This window comes from Schistocerca piceifrons, chromosome 3, assembly GCF_021461385.2.
Source record: "Schistocerca piceifrons isolate TAMUIC-IGC-003096 chromosome 3, iqSchPice1.1, whole genome shotgun sequence".
In the NCBI taxonomy this organism is placed as follows: domain Eukaryota; kingdom Metazoa; phylum Arthropoda; class Insecta; order Orthoptera; family Acrididae; genus Schistocerca; species Schistocerca piceifrons.
The window spans coordinates 864,551,701-864,570,017 of NC_060140.1; the positions used below are offsets into that span (position 1 = coordinate 864,551,701).

At 42.6% G+C, this 18,317-nt stretch overlaps 1 protein-coding gene across 1 annotated transcript in view; it reads left to right on the forward strand.

Moving 5' to 3' along the window:
• The first annotated feature begins 2,042 nt into the window (after positions 1 to 2,042).
• Positions 2,043 to 18,317, forward strand: part of LOC124789407 (insulin-like growth factor-binding protein complex acid labile subunit) — a 138,375-nt gene continuing 122,100 nt past the window's right edge. The window contains exon 1 of the mRNA XM_047256750.1: positions 2,043 to 2,108. The gene's annotated coding sequence lies outside the window, so the exon portion shown is untranslated. The remainder of the gene's footprint in view (positions 2,109 to 18,317) is intronic.

Here is an 18,317-nt window from a genome sequence, read left to right on the forward strand (position 1 = left end):
ACCTAACTAACCTAAGGACATCACACACATCCATGGCCGAGGCAGGACTCAAACCTGCGACCGTAGCAGGAGCGCGGTTCCGGACTGAAGCGCCTAGAACCACTCGGCCTCAACGGCCGGCCACTGACAGTCAAGATATACCAAGTAAACAGTACAGGAAATTTGCGTCTAGCTTGTGACTGATCAGGTGGAAAAATTATCTTCAAATAATTTAATTATTAACTGTGCTCTCTGGCTCACCAAGTATTGGTTGGGGAAAGTTGGTTAAACTGCACACACTTCAGCGTCCTCATCGGTGATTGGCTGGCGATTTGTGAGCGTAACTCTAAAACTGTGCATTTCTGACCTGCAGTTAATTAAAAAACTTTGCTGTATCCAAGACAACCTACCCCGTTCTCACCTTATAATTAGGATGTTTTTCTCGACCCCCAATACTCTGTATGAACTAATAGAAATTTATTGTAACAAGTGATGCGCTACTAATGTAACACGGAACTGACTGTAATATACACTGATGGAAAAAAAAATCGCAACACAAAAAAATGTTTACAGTAATGAAATTTCGGGAATGCAGTTAACTAGGTATTATATCCAAGTGATTAACGTTGCAGGATCACAGGTTAAAGTAAACGTGAGATAAGCCCTTACAAATGTGAAACGCTGGTACTTTAATAACAGGTGTAGTCGCCAAAATATTGAATGCGAGCATGCAAACGTGAACGCATTGTGTCGTACAGGTGCCGGATGTCAGTTTGTGGGATGAAGTTCCACGCATTTCCACTTGGTCGGTCAGTACAGGGACGATTAACGTGGTTTGTGGATGACGCTGGAGTTGTCTTTCGATGATGTCCCATTCTCGTGTGTGCTCGAATGGGGACGGATCTGGTGAGCGAGCAGGCCAAGGCAACATGTCGACACTCTGTAGAGCATGTTAGGTTACAACAGCGGTATGTGGGAGAGCATTATCCTGTTGGTAAACACCCCCTGGACTGCTATTCATTTAATGGCAGCAAAACAGGTCGAATTACCAGACTGACGTACAAAATTGCAGTTTGGATGCATGGGATAACCACGAGATTGCTCCTACTCCAGGTGTAGGTCCAGTGTGTCTAGCATGCAGACCAACAAACGGCCATCACTAGAAGCGAGGCAGAACCCGTTTTTATCAGAAAACCCAAAAGACCTCCACCGCGCTCTCCAATAGCTCTCGCTTGAGACTACTGAAGTTGCAGGTGGCTGTGTTTGGGTCGGTGGAATGCACGCTACAGTGCGTCTGCCTCGGAGCTGACCTTGAAGTAACGGATTTGTAACAGTTCGTTGTGTCACTGTGGTGCCGACTACTGCTCGAATTGCTGCTATAAGTGCAGTACGATGCGCCAGAGCCATACGCCGAACACGATGGTCTTCCCTCTCGGTAGTTCCATATGGCCGTCCGGAGCCCAGTCTTCTTGCGACCGTACATTCTCGCGACCACCGCTGCCAACAATCATGTACAGTGGCTACATTCCTACCAAGCCTTTGTGCAGTATCGCAGAAGGAACATCCAGCTTTTCGTAGCCCTATTACAAGACTTCGTTCAAACTGGCGAAGTGTTGATAATGTTGTCTTTGCCGCCTTAAAGGCATTCTTGACTAACATCAACTCACCACGTCTAGTCTCAAAGGTAACATGCTCACGACTCTTAAAGCAAACCTGATGCGCATCCTCATAGTGGCGCTATTAGCAGCTGTCTTATGCGACTGGCGCGAAATTTTAATAATCATCCTTCAGATGTGGAAACACGCCTACAGACGTTTGTTTATATCTCGCAGCTCCTTCCTGGTGTTGTTATTTTTCCGTCGGTGTGTGTATACCAAATGCCAATAACATTAAATAAAAGTGTTAAATAAATGTCAGACTGTGGGCTTGAGCTTTCCGCTGGAGTCATCCATCCCTGTGAGCCTCTCGCCTTGGGTCACTGGCGGTCGACGGGTTATCGACCGCAGGGTCAGGGACGTCTCAGCTGGACACACAGATAATGACGAGTCCTGCATTCCCCGTGTTGTGTCACACGCGATCAGTGCTCTGCGGGTTGTCGAGCGTGTTATTTTGTCTACCAAAGAGTCTCTGTAAGTACTGTGATTTTTCATACGTTTATTTTCCGTGATTTTTATTTAAAACTCGTGTTTATATTTAGAGAAAAGAGTTAGCGACAGTGGAATGTGTCCACTCGCATTCAAATATGCACACAGTGTCTAGACGAAAGTATACAACAACAAAGCGTAAATGAAAAATATGAAAGAGTTAGAAAAAAAGGTGTCGAATATTTTGAGAAATGGTAGTAACCATCAAAACAAGAAAAAGAGTCCAGTAAATGTGGGTCCTAAAATGCACACTTAAGAGATATGAGAACTTATTTATCTTCGATACTATGAAATAATCTCTCTCTCCGTTAGCATTTTGCTTTCCAAAACTTGGGAGGAGGTAGTATCGACCAAAATAAGAAAAAATGTCCAGCAGACATAGGTTCCAAAATGCATACTTAAGAGCTATTGTAAGTAGGCTGTTTAGGTTTTTATGTTGGTAACGCCACGTACCGCTCTGTATGAAAATCACTGGCTGTGCTGTGTGCAGTCTGTGGCTGGTTGGCATTGTTGTAATATTCGCCATTGTAGTGTTGGGCTGTTGGATGTGAACAGCGCGTAGCATTGCGCAGTTGGAGGTGAGCCACCAGCAGTGGTGGGTGTGGGGAGAGAAATGGCGGAGTTTTGAGAGCGGATGATCTGGACGTGTGTCCATCAGAGACAGTAAATTTGTAAGACTGGATGTCATATTATGACTTTTGAACACTATTAAGGTAAATACATTGTTTGTTCTCTATCAGAATCTTTCATTTGCTAACTATGCCTATCAGTAGTTAGTGCCTTCAGTAGTTTGAATCTTTTATTTAGCTGGCAGTAGTGGCGCTCGCTGTATTGCAGTAGTTCGAATAACGAAGATTTTTGTGAGATAAGTGATTTGTGAAAAGTATAGGTTAATGTTAGTCAGGGCCATTCTTTTGTAGGTATTATTGAAAGTCAGATTGCGTTGCGCTAAAAATATTGTGTGTCAGTCTTGCGTTGATCAGAATAGGCAAAGAGCGAAATGTCTGAGTACGTTCAGTTCTGTTCAGCTGTTTGAAAATCAAATAATGTAACAGGTTTATCAGCACAGTAATTCATTAGTTTTTCTAAGGGGACATTTCACTATGAGCAGTTGTTCATCTTCGCTAGTGTGAAACACACCTCTTCTATTGCTTTCTTCTTCTTTCGATGGTTACTACCACGTCTCAAAATACTCGACTATTTTTTTGACACCCTGTGTTTCAGTCCAAAATCGATACATTTGATAGTCGGAGAACGAACTATAGCACTGCTTTATTTTCTTTTCTTTTTTTTCGAATGAACGAAAGGAGCGGTTAGAAGCTACGTGCAAGAGTACTATCGTGCTGAATTAGGCAAACAAAGCTTAGCTGCTTGGAGTATGTTACGGCATAATCTTACTCTTTCCGTCAGTGGCGTGACGTTATATAGGGTTTCCCGGGAGGAGTGCTCAATATTCAAGGATATGATAGGAACAATGATTTGAAGCAAAAAACTTCATATGGACATATACCCCATTCCGAATGGTTTCCGAAATAGGACACATTTAATGTATATTATTATTTATTTTCTTTATTATTCAATACATTGCCAGGTTTACGGAAGCACATATGTGCAATAGCTAAAAACATTACAATAGACGTTTTGCAAAATCTCAATTGAAAAATATGCTTTTTAACACATTCATCTGTAAGCATCATCATACACATGACGTTACAGCTCTTGTACAATTCACAATAAATGTTCGAATATTTCACCGTCAACTTCGATGCATTTGTGCGCTCTTGGGAGAACGTGTTGTGCCGCGTGGGATTAGCCGAGCGGTATGGACTGAGCGGCTGGTCCCGGCGGAGATTCGAGTCCTCCCTTGTGCATGGGTGTGTGTGTTTGTCCTTAGGATAATTTAGGTTAAATAGTGTGTAAGCTTAGGGACTGATGACCTTTGCAGTTCAGTCCCATAAGATTTCACACATTTGAACATTTGAACAGAACATGTTGTGTTGCTTGTGTGAGTGCATCTGCACGTTCTCTAATGAGGGCAGCAGCGTCCATGTCGCACTCCAATAGCCCAGATAAATGTAAATATCGTGTGACTAGGGCCTCCCGTCGGATAGACCGTTCGCCGGGTGCAAGTCATTCGATTTGACTTCGGCGACTTGCTTGTCGATGGGGATGAAATAATGATGATGAGGACAACACAACACCCAGTCCCCGGTTGGAGAAAATCTCCAACCTAGCCGGGAGTCGAACACGGGTCCTTAGGATTGACATTCTGTCGCGCTGACCACTCAACTACCGGGGGCGGACACTAGCCCAGATCAAATGTACATTAACTGTGTTCTGTCTCGGAAAACATTCGGAAAAAGGTATACTTCAAATGAGCGTTGCTGTAATATCCCTGAAAGTTAATGGGACGCCGGCCGGTGTGGCCGAGCGGTTCCAGATGCTACAGTCTGGAACCGCGCGACCGCTATGGTCGCAGGTTCGAATCCTGCCTCGGGCATTGATGTGTGTGATGTCCTTAGGTTAGTTAGGTTTAAGTAGTTCTAAGTTCTAGGGGACTGATGACCTCAGAAGTTAAGTCCCATAGGGCTCAGAGCCATTTGAACCATTTTTCGTTAATGGGATAAGATGTATACCCAGTGCCACAGGAGGAGGACGAATAAGGTCTGCCTTTCACATTTCCATCTGCAGTCGGTTGTGGTACACTGTACTAGGTTTTCTTGTTGTATAGCGTTTCTGGGGAGTAACGCTAGCCAGAAAATGTTCCGGATCTAACGGCTAAAAGCGATTAAAAACAGTTTTAGAATAAGGAGGCGTGTCTGTTCTGCCACCCAACAGAGTCACTTATCAGTAAAACCCTGCATTTGTGTACAACCGATGTCTGAAGGTTAACCAATCTGACGACTGCATAAGCACAGGCATGTGGTCGATATATCACCAGCCGTCTTAACTCTGTTATCTACAATCAACTTTCTGTGCTGAAATACACATCTAGCTACGAAGCTGACATTTCTGTTGCGTCATTTGATAGTGTCGTCACTGTGGTCTTTGATATTGTACTACTGCAGTAGGGACACATCGGAAATGGCGTAACACGACCAGATGTTGCTCTTCTCAAGTGTGTATTCTGTTACGATCCACTGAGTTTCAATTACTTTGCTGAAACTCCACATTAATACTCAGATTACGAACAAATTAAGAACGAACGACAACACATCATCTTATGTTTTGGAAAATATGACTCTGTAAATATTGTTTTTGTTAACTTAAGAAGGACGTTCATAAGTAATGCAACATTCTTTTCTGAAAGCAGGTCGGTTTTAATCAGGCTTCCAACACACCATATCATTCCCCACTCTCTTGTCCACAAAACTCTGTTTTTCAACATAAACGCCGTTCTGTGCGACGGTCTTACGATACGTTAATGGGAGGGCTTGTATGCCTACATGGCATCACTCTGCTGGCTGACATCAGAGCCAACGACTTGCTGCATCAAGAACCTCCGCATCATCCACGTACTGCTTCCCGGAGAGCACTGGGTCAAATAGATCGAAGGTGAGAGAGAAGAGGTGGTGTGCTGCCACTCTATGGATTGCCGTTGCGTTTCGATTCGAAGTGATGAACCCATGTTTCATCGCCTGTGACGATGTTCGCTATCAGCCTCGTAACTCTCAAGCAATTCTGCACAGACGATCCTTCGCCCGCTCTGTGACTGAGCTTTTCTAGGCGCTTCAGTCCGGAACCGCGGTGCTGCTACGGTCGCAGATTCGAATCCTGCCTCGGGCATGGATGTGTGTGATGTCCTTAGGTTAGTTAGGTTTAAGTAGTTCTAAGTCCAGGGGACTGATGACCTCAGATGTTAAGTCCCATAGTGCTTAGAGCCATTTGAACCATTTGAACTATCCTTCGTTGTTCTCCCTGGTCTTCTGTTAAGCGGCGAGGGACCCAGCTGACACAAACTTTTGGGTACCCCAACTGGTGGACGAATATGTCAGCACTACCAACAGAGACGTCCAGTTGAGAAGCGAAGTGTTTGATTGTGATCCGTCGATCACCTCGAATGAGAGTGTCCTCACGTTCCAACAAAGCAGGAGTCACATAGCTGTGTGGCCTGCCAACCCAGAAGAGCACGAGAGGTCTGCAGGTGTAGTGTAGGGGTGGCGTCTTTAATTAGTAATCAAAACGTCCTCAGTCCCGGGTTCGAAACCCGACACTGCTTGAGTTTTGATTAATAATCAGCATTTGCGGCCGAAGACAGGAGTAAGAAATCACCCTCATTCTGCCAATGGCCATGTCAAAAAGGTTCAGAGCACTCTTTAGAACTTGGGATGGGAAACTGCCCCTAAAGGCGGAAGAATGAGCAATGATCAACGGCATGAGGATGCAGAAGGCAATGGAAACAACTGCATTAAAGACACATAACTGGTATCCACAGGACGTGTAGCCTGTAATTGAAAAAAGTGTCTTGGTGGTCTCTCCATTGGCAAAAGATTCCGGAACAGTCGCCCGTTCGGATCTCCGGGAGGGGACTGTCAAGGAGGAGGTGCCCATGAGAAAAAAATTGAATAACCACGGAAAGAATAACATTATATGAGTCAGGGCGTGGAATGTCAAAAGCTTGAATGTGGTAGGGAAGCTAGAAAAACTGAAAAGAGAAATGCAATAACTCAATCTACATATAGTAGGGGTCAATGAAGTGAAATGGAAAGAAGACGAGGATTTCTGGTCAGATAAGTATAGGGTAGTATCAACAGCAGCAGAAAATGGTATAACGGGAGTAGGATTCGATATGAATAGAAAGCTAGGGCAAAGAGTGTGTTACAGTGAACAGTTCAGTGATAAGGTTGTTCTTGTCAGAATCGACAGCAAACCAACGCCGACAACTATCGTTCAGGTATACATGCCGACGTTGCAAAGTGAAGATGAAGAGATAGAGAAGGTATATGACGATACGGAAAGGGTAATACAGTACATAAAGGGAGATGAAAATCTAGTAGTCGTGGGGGACTGGATGCAGTTGTAAGGGGAGGGAGTAGAAGAAAAACGTCATGGGAGACTATGGGCTTTGGACAAGGAATGAGAGAGGGCAAAGACTAATTGAGTTCTGTAATAAATTTCAGCTAGTAATAGCGAATACTCTGTTCAGGAAGCACAAGAGGAGGAGGTATACTTGGAAAAGAGCAGGTGATACAGGAAGATATCATAATGGTCTGATAGAGATTCCGAAATAAGATACTGGGCTTTAAGATGTACCCAGGTGCAGATATTGACTCAGATCACAATGTAGTAGTGATGAACATTAGGCTGAAGTTTAAGAGATTAGTCACGCAGAATCAGCACGCAAAGAAGTGGAATACCGAATTGCTAAGGAATGACAAGATATGCCTGAAATTCTCTAAAACAGCAATAACGAATATCTCAGTAGGCATTATAGCAGAAGAGGAATGGACATCTCTAAAAAGGGCAATCACAGAATTTGGAAAGGAAAACATAGGTACAAAGGAGGTAACTGCAAAGAAAGGAGGGGTAACAGAAGAAATACTTCAGTTGATCGACGAAAGAAGGAAGTACAAAAATGTTCAGGAAAATTCGGGAATACAGAGGTATACTGAGGAATGAAATAAATATTCTACAGCGAACCTAAGATGAAATGACTGCTTAAAAAACGTGAAGAAATCTAAAAAGAAATGATCGTTGAAAGAACTGACTCAGCATACAGGAAAGTCAAAACAACTTTCTTTGACATAAGAAGCAAGGGTGGTAACATTAATAGCGCAACAGGAATTCCACTGGGCTAAATACAGAGGAGAGAGCGGATAGGTGAAAAGGGCACACTGAAGGCCTCTATGAAGGGGAAGATTTGTCTGATGTGATAGAATAAGGAACAGGAGTTGATTTAGAAGAGAGAGGAGATCCAGTATTAGAACCAGAAATTAAGGAGCTTTGGAGGACTTAAGATCAAATGAGGGAGAAGGGACGGATAACTTCCATCAGAATTTCTAAAATCATTGGGAGGAGTGGCAACAAAGCGGCTATTCACGTTGGTGTGTAGAATGTATGAGTCTGGGGTCACACCATCTGATTTTCGGAAAGATATCATCCACATAATTCCGAAGACTGCAAGAGCTGACAAGTACGAGAATTATCGCACAATCAGCTTAACAGCTCATGCATCCAAGTCTCTGACAAGAAGAATATACAGGGTGGGTCATTGATAGTGACCGGGTCAAATATCTCACGAAATAAGCGTCAAACGAAAAAACTACAAAGAACGAAACTCGTCTAGCTTGAAGGTGGAAACCAGACGGTGCTATGGTTGGCCCGCTAGATGGCGCTGCCATATGTCAAACGGATATCAACAGCGTTTTTTCTAAATAGGAACCCCCATTTTTTATTACATATTCGTGTAGTACGTAAAGAAATATGAATGTTTTAGTTGTACCACTTTTTTCGCTTTGTGATAGATGGCGCTGTAATAGTCACAAACATATGGCTCACAATTTTAGACGAACAGTTGGTAACAGGTAGGTTTTTTAAATTAAAATACAGAACGTAGGTACGTTTGAACATTTTATTTCGGTTGTTCCAATGTGATACATGTACCTTTGTGAACTTATCATTTCTGAGAACGCATGCTGTTACAGCGTGATTAACTATAAATACCACATTAATGCAATAAATGCTGAAAATGATGTCCGCCAACCTTTCCCCCTTCAGGCTAGACGAGTTTCGTTCTTTGTAGTTTTTTCGTTTGACGCTTATTTCCTGAGATATTTGGCCCGGTCACGATCAATGGACCACCTTGTATATAAAAATGAGGATGTGCTAGATGACGATCAGTTTGGCCTTAGAAAAGGTAAAGGCACCAGGAGGCTATTCTGACGTTGCAGTTGATAATGGAAACAAGACTATAGAAAAAACAAGACACGTTCATAGGATCTGTCGACCTGGAAAAAGTGTTCGACAATGTAAAATGGCGCAATATGTTTGAAATTCTGAGAAAATAGGGGTAAGCTATAGGGAGAGAAGGGTAAACACAATATGCACGAGAGCCAAGTGGGAAAATAAGAATGATGACCAAGAACGAAGCGTTACGATCAAAAACGGTGTACGACATGGATGTAGTCCATCCCTTCTACTGTTCAATCTGTTCATCGAAGAAGCAATGATGAAATTAAAAGTAAGGTTCAGGAGTGGAATTGCAAATCATAGTGAAATCAATGATGCGATTCGCTGCTGACATTCCTATGGTGAGTAAAAGTGAAGAAGAATTACATGATCTGCTGAATGGAATGAACGATACAATGAGTACAGAACATGGACTGAGTGTAAATCGAAGAAAGACGAAAGTAATGAGAAGTATCAGATATGAGGAAAGCGAAAAACTTAACATCAGGATTCATGGTCATTAAGTAGATGAAGTTAAGGAATTCACCTAGGCAGCAAACTAACCAATGATGCACAGAGCAAGAAGGACAACAAAGGCAGACTAGCACTGGCAAAAAGGCCATTTCTGGCCAAGAGAAGTCTACTAGTATCAAACATAGGCCTTAATTTGAGGAAGAAATTTCTGAGGATGTACGTCTGTAGTACGGCGTTGTATGGTAGTGAGACATGGACTTGGAAAAACCGGAACAGAAGCGAATCGAAGCATTTGAGATGTAGTGCTACAGGCGTATGTTGAAAATGAGATGGACTGATAAGGGAAGGAATGAGGAGGTTCTGCGCAGAGTCGGAGAGGAAAGGAATATGTGGAAAACACTGACAAGAAGAAGGGACAGGATGGTAGAACATCTGTTAAGATATCAGGGAATGACTTCCATGGTACTACAGGGAGCTTAGACGGTAGAAACTGTAGAGGAAGACGGATATTGGAATACAGCCAGCAAATAATTGAGGACGTAGGTTGCAAGTGCTACTCTGAGTTGAAGGAGGTTGGCACAGGAGAGGAATTGCTGGTGGGCCGCATCGAATCAGTCAAAGACTGATGACGCGAAAAAAAAGGAAGAAATTGCGATGATGACAGACACCTCGCCCAGTGGTCACTGTTCTTTTCACTGCCAGGTCTGTGTAGACATTCTGCAAGCGCCTATGAATATCTACGATACTCTGTTTTTTCGTCAAAGGAAACTTAATGACAGCTCTCTGTCTGGAATGCAGCTCCTTTACAGACGCCATTTTGAAGGTGCATAATAGCGCCGCCACTTACCGGAATTTAGTGTAACTATAGGGACTGAAGCGTGAATATTCCACGATGTTCGATAGCAAATTTCGCATTTCTGCAACCGAAACTGTCCGAGAAAGAAATGTTTTACGTTGCTTATTGAACGCCCCTCGTATATTGTTTCAAGAAAATGTTTTGCTTTTTTCCAAATGATACGTCATCTGTGACTTGTAAATTAGCTAGTCGCAGTTGTTACACGGTGTGCTTTCTTCAACGACATGTTCTTTTCTAGCCTTTAGGGTCATTTGCAGAGCCTTGTTTCCTTCTAAAGAAAATTTCCTGATGGTCAGGGCGCATTACATTATCCTGGATGGAGAGACATCCAAAACACTGAAATAATGTCTGGTGTACCCTAAGGGAACGTAAGAGGGACGTTGCTAATTCATGTCATACATTATTCACTTAGCGGATTTTATTAGTCCCAATCTGAGGATTTCCGCAGATAATTCTGTTGTATATGAGGGATCCGGTACAGTCAGATACCGACCATCAGGCAGGTGCAAAAACTGACACTTGCTCTTAATATAAGGAAGGGCGAAGCTGAGTTCATCACGAAACTTTGCCGCCTCATCTTTAGACTACTGGAATGATGAGGCACAACAGGAGTCAGACATGTCAAATAAATACTGTATTTGGGAGTAACAATATGTAGATATGTGGAGTGGGACGACGATGCGCGCTCAAGTGCGCGCTGAAACAAATGACAGTCCTTCGTTCATTGGTAGAATGCTGTGAAACTACAATATATCAACAAAAGGTGTTGCATAAAAACGTGAGCGGTCCATACTTGAATTATGATGAAGTATATGGCTACCGTATCATACCAGACTAACAGTGGGCATCGAAAGTGTACGTAGAAAGCAGTTGTGAATAGTCACAACTTGTTTGACTGGTGAGACTCTGTAACACAAATGTTGAAAAATGTTAACTGTCAGACACTCGAAGAAAGACGCAGTATATCCCGTGTGAACCTACTTAGAAAACTTCATGGACCGACCCTCAGCGTCGAACTATGATTATTTATAGCCCTTAGTTCCCCTCCTAGCTCTGTACAATGCAGTGCGTTTACAGTCTCAGAAACTTCTTCCGCGCGGGGTAGCCGCGCGGTCTTGGCCCCTTGTCACGGTCCATGTGGCTACCCCCGTCGGAGGTTCGAGTCCTCCCTCGCGCATGGGTGTGTTGTCCATAGAGTAAGTTAGTTTAATTAAGAGTAAGCATTGTGTAGCATTAGGGACAGATGACCTCAGCAGTTTGGTCCCATAAGACCGTCCCACAAATTTCCAATTTCCAAACTTCTTCTTCGATACCATCTTAACATTGGTCACCAGTAGAGCTTTTTCATTGTTGGAAATGTTTTCCTCGCTTCTGCCATCTGGAGTACTCTCACTTCTCAGATGCCAGAAGTATTTGATTTTTTATACTGTGACTTCTCAAATTTTGAAGTTTACTAATTCCCCTTCTCCTTTCTCCTTCTCTTCGCCATTCTTGACTTTATTTTGTTTTTCGTTAGCCCACATCTTGTCCTGACTGCTGTGCCAACCTTATGTATGTTGTGATTTTAGTTAATGAAAGCTAACAACGGGATGGTAAGAAGAAGAAAGGGTTTGTGAACAATGGCTGAGTGGATCAGCTATCACGAAGCAGCAGTAGCTGTCCTCTCTTGTAGTTCTTTTATTTTGAGAGGCACCCACATGCCTTGTTCATACTGTGGCATCAAGCAGTCAGGCCTGCAAGATGAGTGGTCTGCCAAGCGAGTGGATTCATTCTTATTTATCGAGTAACATGAACACTAGTACTTACACTTAAGTTACAAGTTATCCTCCTATATGATTAATACGCAACGGAAACACGCATCTGACTATCAGTAATTTACAGAACTCTGACTGTACACTACGCACTGGCAATACCACATTTTCTTTCCTTTTTTATTTAACGGCTTTTGTCTACACGTGGCCACCGCACTGAATATGAATGGCGCATACATTATAAATTCGGGACATTATGACAACATACAATTCGAAGGAAAAGTCCAACAATCTTTTTCTTTTCACTATCTTATTTATTCCGATAAATTCTCTAACCTAAACACACAAATTCTATAACCTACAACAATAACACATGAGAAATTCCGCCCAGTGGGCATGACTTTACATAGGTGAATCTCTATATTATGGTCTCGTAATTATTTAACGCTACAGTGCACTTTCTGGATAGGATGGTGGATCTTTTATTATACCTCACACTTCGACTCTCACAATCATCATCACGAAACTTTCCTCCAGACCGAGCGGTACAGAAGGAACAAGCATAACCCACTAATCTTTTGAAACTACCTCGCTACTCTCCCATGCAAACCACACATACCCAAATTACATGACATACACCACACTACAATGTGAAATACTACACAGGGAATAGTCACAACATTATCACTTTCAGCTTTCCCACTTCAATCAATATTTATCCCAGTTTCACATGACACTGCCCCACTTTGTAATTCTACTTTCCTACTATGAACTCTGGAGATATATGCACGTCTTCCTGTGCAATGCAAGCCAAGTGGCGTTGCTGGATAGATGGCCGACTCACCTTGATTCTCTCTCAGAGTTTAAATCTAGCATCACACGGAATCATATCACGCAAAGTAATATTAAGAACGTATTCATCACACACGCGAGTCCTCAACTGATACCATGGACGAGTACTTCTCTTTATCTTTTGTCTCATACACAGATTGAGACTCACACAGTACTCACCACGTGGAAGTACTCGTCTCTAATTTCAAGTCCTGCACACGCCATTTCTTAAATATTTCAACTTACGGTACACACGCTATTTCTTAAATATTTCAACTTATTGTACACACGCTAGTAATTCAGCTTAACTTAAGCACACGGAAGTATTTCAACTTATTGCTACACGTGGTTTCATTGTGACCGTTGGTCACTTCCGAGGATTACTACAGTCCCATTAATATTACCTGCCTGACATTTAATTCTCCCCACAAAAGTTCCTGAAATAGAGAAATTATTATTTCAAACTACTCTTAAATATTCCACATGCATACCATGTCTCCACTCTTTTATCTTTACGGAGCACAACTAAAACAGGTCTTAACAACACAAGATCCAGCGGCAGAGTGCTGAAAAATGGCCGTTCTTCAGGTCCTCTCGCACCTCTGCTGAAGTGGGGGAGCACCTTTCTACCGTATTGGTCAGCCACATTTCAGGCGCTCAAAGCTCAGGTAAATTTCATCTCTTTGGTCCCACCAAAGGTGGCCAAAGGATCGTCTCAAAGATGATCATATATTCACATTCACTATCTGCGGTTAGCAGACGACCATACATTCATTCATTTCACAGATCTCACCAAACTGGATGTAGGGATTTACTTTGTGGGAGTGCACATGTGAGCAATTAAATAAATAAATTGTCATTCTTTCCACACTGGTATCCGGCTTCGCTGTATTAATTGAAATTGAGTTATTTTTTAAAAAAAATGTGTTGTTCTGACAAAAATAATGAAGTATGTTGTACCTATGTTCAATGTCGGGCGGTACTGTACCCTTTCAATTTATTTAATTTTTTTATCCGCACAGTACATCAAAGAAACCTGTATTTTCAGCGAGGTAGCGCATCAGCACATAGCTCCTAATTGTGTCAGAAAGCCCTGAGAACCCTTCGTGCCCATGAGAGAGCTTATGAGCCAGGCAGATCAACTGACCTCAGTTCTGGTACACCACTGTCCACAACGTGCGCGCCTTAGACTCACCTATGACTAACATCAGTAATTTGTGGGAATGGGTCAGTGGTCGTGGATGAGGAGGCCACCTCAACTCTTTTGATGCCTCGTAGAGTCCATGCTAACCGCACTTCTCCACAGGATCTCTTCTTCTCTGGATTTTTGCTGAAGGTTCATCTCATTGGGCTGTTGCCCTTAGAGGTTTGATGTTCATTTCAGTTCTTCTTTTCTCTTCGACGAACCTTTTTGGGGTCTATTTGAAACACGAGGAAAAATTCTACGTTAATATTTTACAAGGATGTATATTCCGTTAATAAGTGTGGCCACCTGGTGGCGTTATGGCGCTGCACCCTGGTGCCCACGTTGGGGGTGTGTCGGTTCTCAGACGTCCTATATTTCTCGCAGTAGTCACCGGGCGATCACCTAAACGTCTTCTAGAGGTAAGGTTCCGACTAACAGAGCGAATTCCTCTATCGGGGAATGCCGAGGTAGGTTGCAAGATGAGCTTGACAGCTCCATTTTGCGCCTTCTGTAAACGATAGATATGAGCATAGGCCGCATTCGCCCAGACTACAGCTGCGTGCTCCAGAACTGGATGCAGTAGCGTCTAGTACAGAACAACCCCAAGGTCCTGTTGGAGTGTGGACGTCGAGTTTAACAAGGAGTATAGATTGTGCAGCCGGTAGTCCGATGAGAAAAATTTGTGACCATAGACGTGAAGCAAAGGAAATTTATTCTATATTCGGCCCACTGTGCAATACGAGACCACGTCGGCAGCTCGTGAAAGTTCGTAGTTTTTGTCATACAGATTTAACCTTTAAGATGGCAAGGAAACTCTGAGGCGCATAGTTCTGTCTGTAGGAATCGGTTTTAAAAATGTGCTACCATAAAAGTTTCATCCAATGTGAATGAGATGACATAGTTAAATGAAAAGCACATTACATTAGATTTTACGAAAAAATGAAGCGTCAGCGTTAAACTGAGCAGTGGTTTATTCACGTTATTAACAGGAAGCGTGTATTATTTCATGTTACATTATGTATAAATATTGTTCACAGTCATAGTATATGATGTGTATTGCCAAAAACAGGAACCAGTCAATGTTTAATTATACTATGTAGAACAATGGCGTGCCCACACTCCACTTGAAAGAACATGGGTTGTGTACGCTATTACTGCCTTTCTTCCCTATTTATTGCGTGTCAGCGCAACAGTGTTGGCCAGATCTACAATTTTCTTTGCTCAGTAATACGTGGACGGTCGTGGTAGATGCACGAAGCAGCTGTGAAGGGCAACACCATATCTATGTGGCTTTTGTAAAGCCCACTAGGAGCAGCACGCCGCATATCATAAGACAGAGAAAACAACCACCAAAGACACCACCACCTCTTGATGGCTTTAGCAAAACACACTGGGGGATGCCTACAGTAGATCAAAAGACGCAGGAAGCAACCGCAAAAGACATCACCTCCAGATGGAGGAATACACCGCCGTTTGACTGTACATTTCTGTATATTTCCTGGGTACACTCTAGATTTCGGCTTCCAAGCCAAAATCGACTATGATGATTTTAAACTATTGATGTATTTTGGTGTGTACTGCACACTATGAAATATTATTTCAGACCGTTATCGAGTACAACGTTCTTAGACCGTCAACATCATTTTGCTGTGTACTGTGCCGTATGACATAAACATAATACAACACATTTGCTTAACGTGATATGAAAGGTCGAAAATAAACATCTTGTAGGAATGCAGCACATTATTATACAAGCACATCATATCTGGGAAAATCAGTCCAAATCAGGCACACATAAGAATAGCTCATGCCTAACGAACTAACATAACTACGAAAGTGATGTGAAAGAATGAAATATTCGGAGGTAAGAAAGACTTTTATATTACAGTGGTGAATATATTGGACATAACTTAAGCAATGAAGTATTTTATCCACTGTATTCAAAGTTTTCTAACATGACACGAAAGTGTGTAGCATCCTATCTTGCAGGGAGCATGTATGCAACGGCGATATAGATTGTATAAAGTGTCACCTTCACAAAATGCATTAATCACATTACTCATTCTCAAGATATTCGGAAATCAGCATGAGTCTCAAAGCTCTTTGCAGCTTAGATCTACCTTATTCTTGTTGTAATGTCGGTGCAAAGAAATAACTATATAATATGCTGATGGGAGCTTGTACCCAATTCCACTGAAGGCAGTATGGATTCAACTAAATGTGCTCACATCGGTTATCACTCTAGACAAAGAGTAAATGAACACTTGGGAGCTGACTAACAAAGCATAATGAATTATGTTTTTGGAATGAGAAGTAATTAAAGAGAAATAAGTATAGCTGTTATAATAATGGATCACATATTGTCACGAGAGATCCAGCAACTCTTCAGATTTTTTATAATGATTATTACTAGCCTCCTCTCTATGACTTCACTTGCGTGTTAGTTCGATGCACACATATCCTCCTCTCCCTCTCTGTCCCCCTCTCCTCCTTCTCATTCTCTCTGTCCATCTCATCCTCCCCCTTCCTCTCTGTTCATTCCCTACGTCCCCATCCCTGCTCATCTCCTTGTCCCACCTCTCTATTCATCTCTGCCTCACCTGCTCTTTCCCACCTCCTCTTCACCCTCTTTCTGTCCATATCCTCTTCCTTCCCCTTGTCTCTTTGTCCATCTTCTTCTCCTCCCATTCTCTGTCCATCTCCTCTTGTCCCCTCACCCTATCCATGTCCTCCTGCCTCTCTCTCTCTGTCCATCTCCTCCTTCCAATCTCTCACTTTTCATCTCATCCTGCCTCCTCTCTCTGTCTGCCTTCTTCTCCCCACATCTGCCTATTCATCTCCTCTGACCCCCTCTCTCTACCACTCTCTTCCTGCACTCTCTCCATATCCATGCCATCCAGCCCCTCTCTGCGTCCTGCCCTCATTCCCTCTCTCTCTATCCATCCCCTTCTGCTACAACTCTCTCCATCAACTCTTCTATCTATCTCAACTTTCTCCCACTTTCACCCATCCACAGGTGTAGGCTGTCCTGCAAACCAGGTCAATAAGCCGAGCTGATTCTACTTCCACACAACATGCTAGTTGTGCAGGGCAGTCTACATATCAGGAGATGAAAAAAACCTTTATTTGCCTATTTCTCTGCTCCTATGGGATCTAGGAGGTTCTTACCCCATAGTGCTGACTCTCGTGTAAAGAGCAGTATGTCTGTCAAAATTGGTTGAAAATGATGCAATGGTTTGGGAGGAGATGCTGCACCCACTTACATGTTTGACATGTTGCACACCTCTCTTCCTCTCCATTCTCTTGACCCATCTCCTTATCTACTCTCTGTCCATCTCCTCTCTCCATCTCTCAGCCAATCTCCTACTTCTCCCTGTCCATCTCCTCATCCCCCCTCTCTTCATTCATCTCCCCCTGCCCTGAGCTCTCTGTCCATCTGCTCCTGTCCTCTCTCCCTATCCATCTCCTTCTGACCCCCCTCTGCCTATCGGCCTTCATCCCCTCCTCCCCATACTTGCCTCCACCTGCCCCCTTCCCCTTTTAAAGAATTTAAAGAATTTTCACTTCTCAGAAGTGGTGATTAATCATATGTGAAGGTAATCATTAAATGTTATTGAAACTAGTCATCAAGTATAATATTTGCTGCTGACACTGTTATGATAAATATTTTAAAGAGGGACTAATGTTTTTTTTTTATTATTCAAGAAAAGCAACACGATAACTCCGCAACAAAATTACAGAAGTTCTCCATGGGACCACATGGAATACAATGACCGTAAGTCATCAAAATCAGAGCAAAAGAAAACCCCCATAGCTTCTATTCTCTGTAGTAATATTAAATGAGGAGTGTTATTACGTGAGCCATAGCCTACATTCAGGGATTAGTTAATGAAAGACCGATATGTATCCTTGAACATGAAACAAAGTGTTTTACTCTGAATAACGGATTTAGCCTTAGTCACGAAGAAAGCACACCTATAAATCTCAAACATATGTAGAACATTACGCAAAGTGCACGAGCAGGGAACGCTATAAACACAGATTCTTGTAATTTACAGCATAGAAATGGTCATCAATGTGAAAAATTAGACAAAGTCGTCGAATCTGAACCAGTAGAACCATGAAACACTTTTCAGCACGCTCTCGCATATGGAAGAGTCATTAAAAATTCGAATAAATCATTGCTTCAGTCACATAAATATAATTTT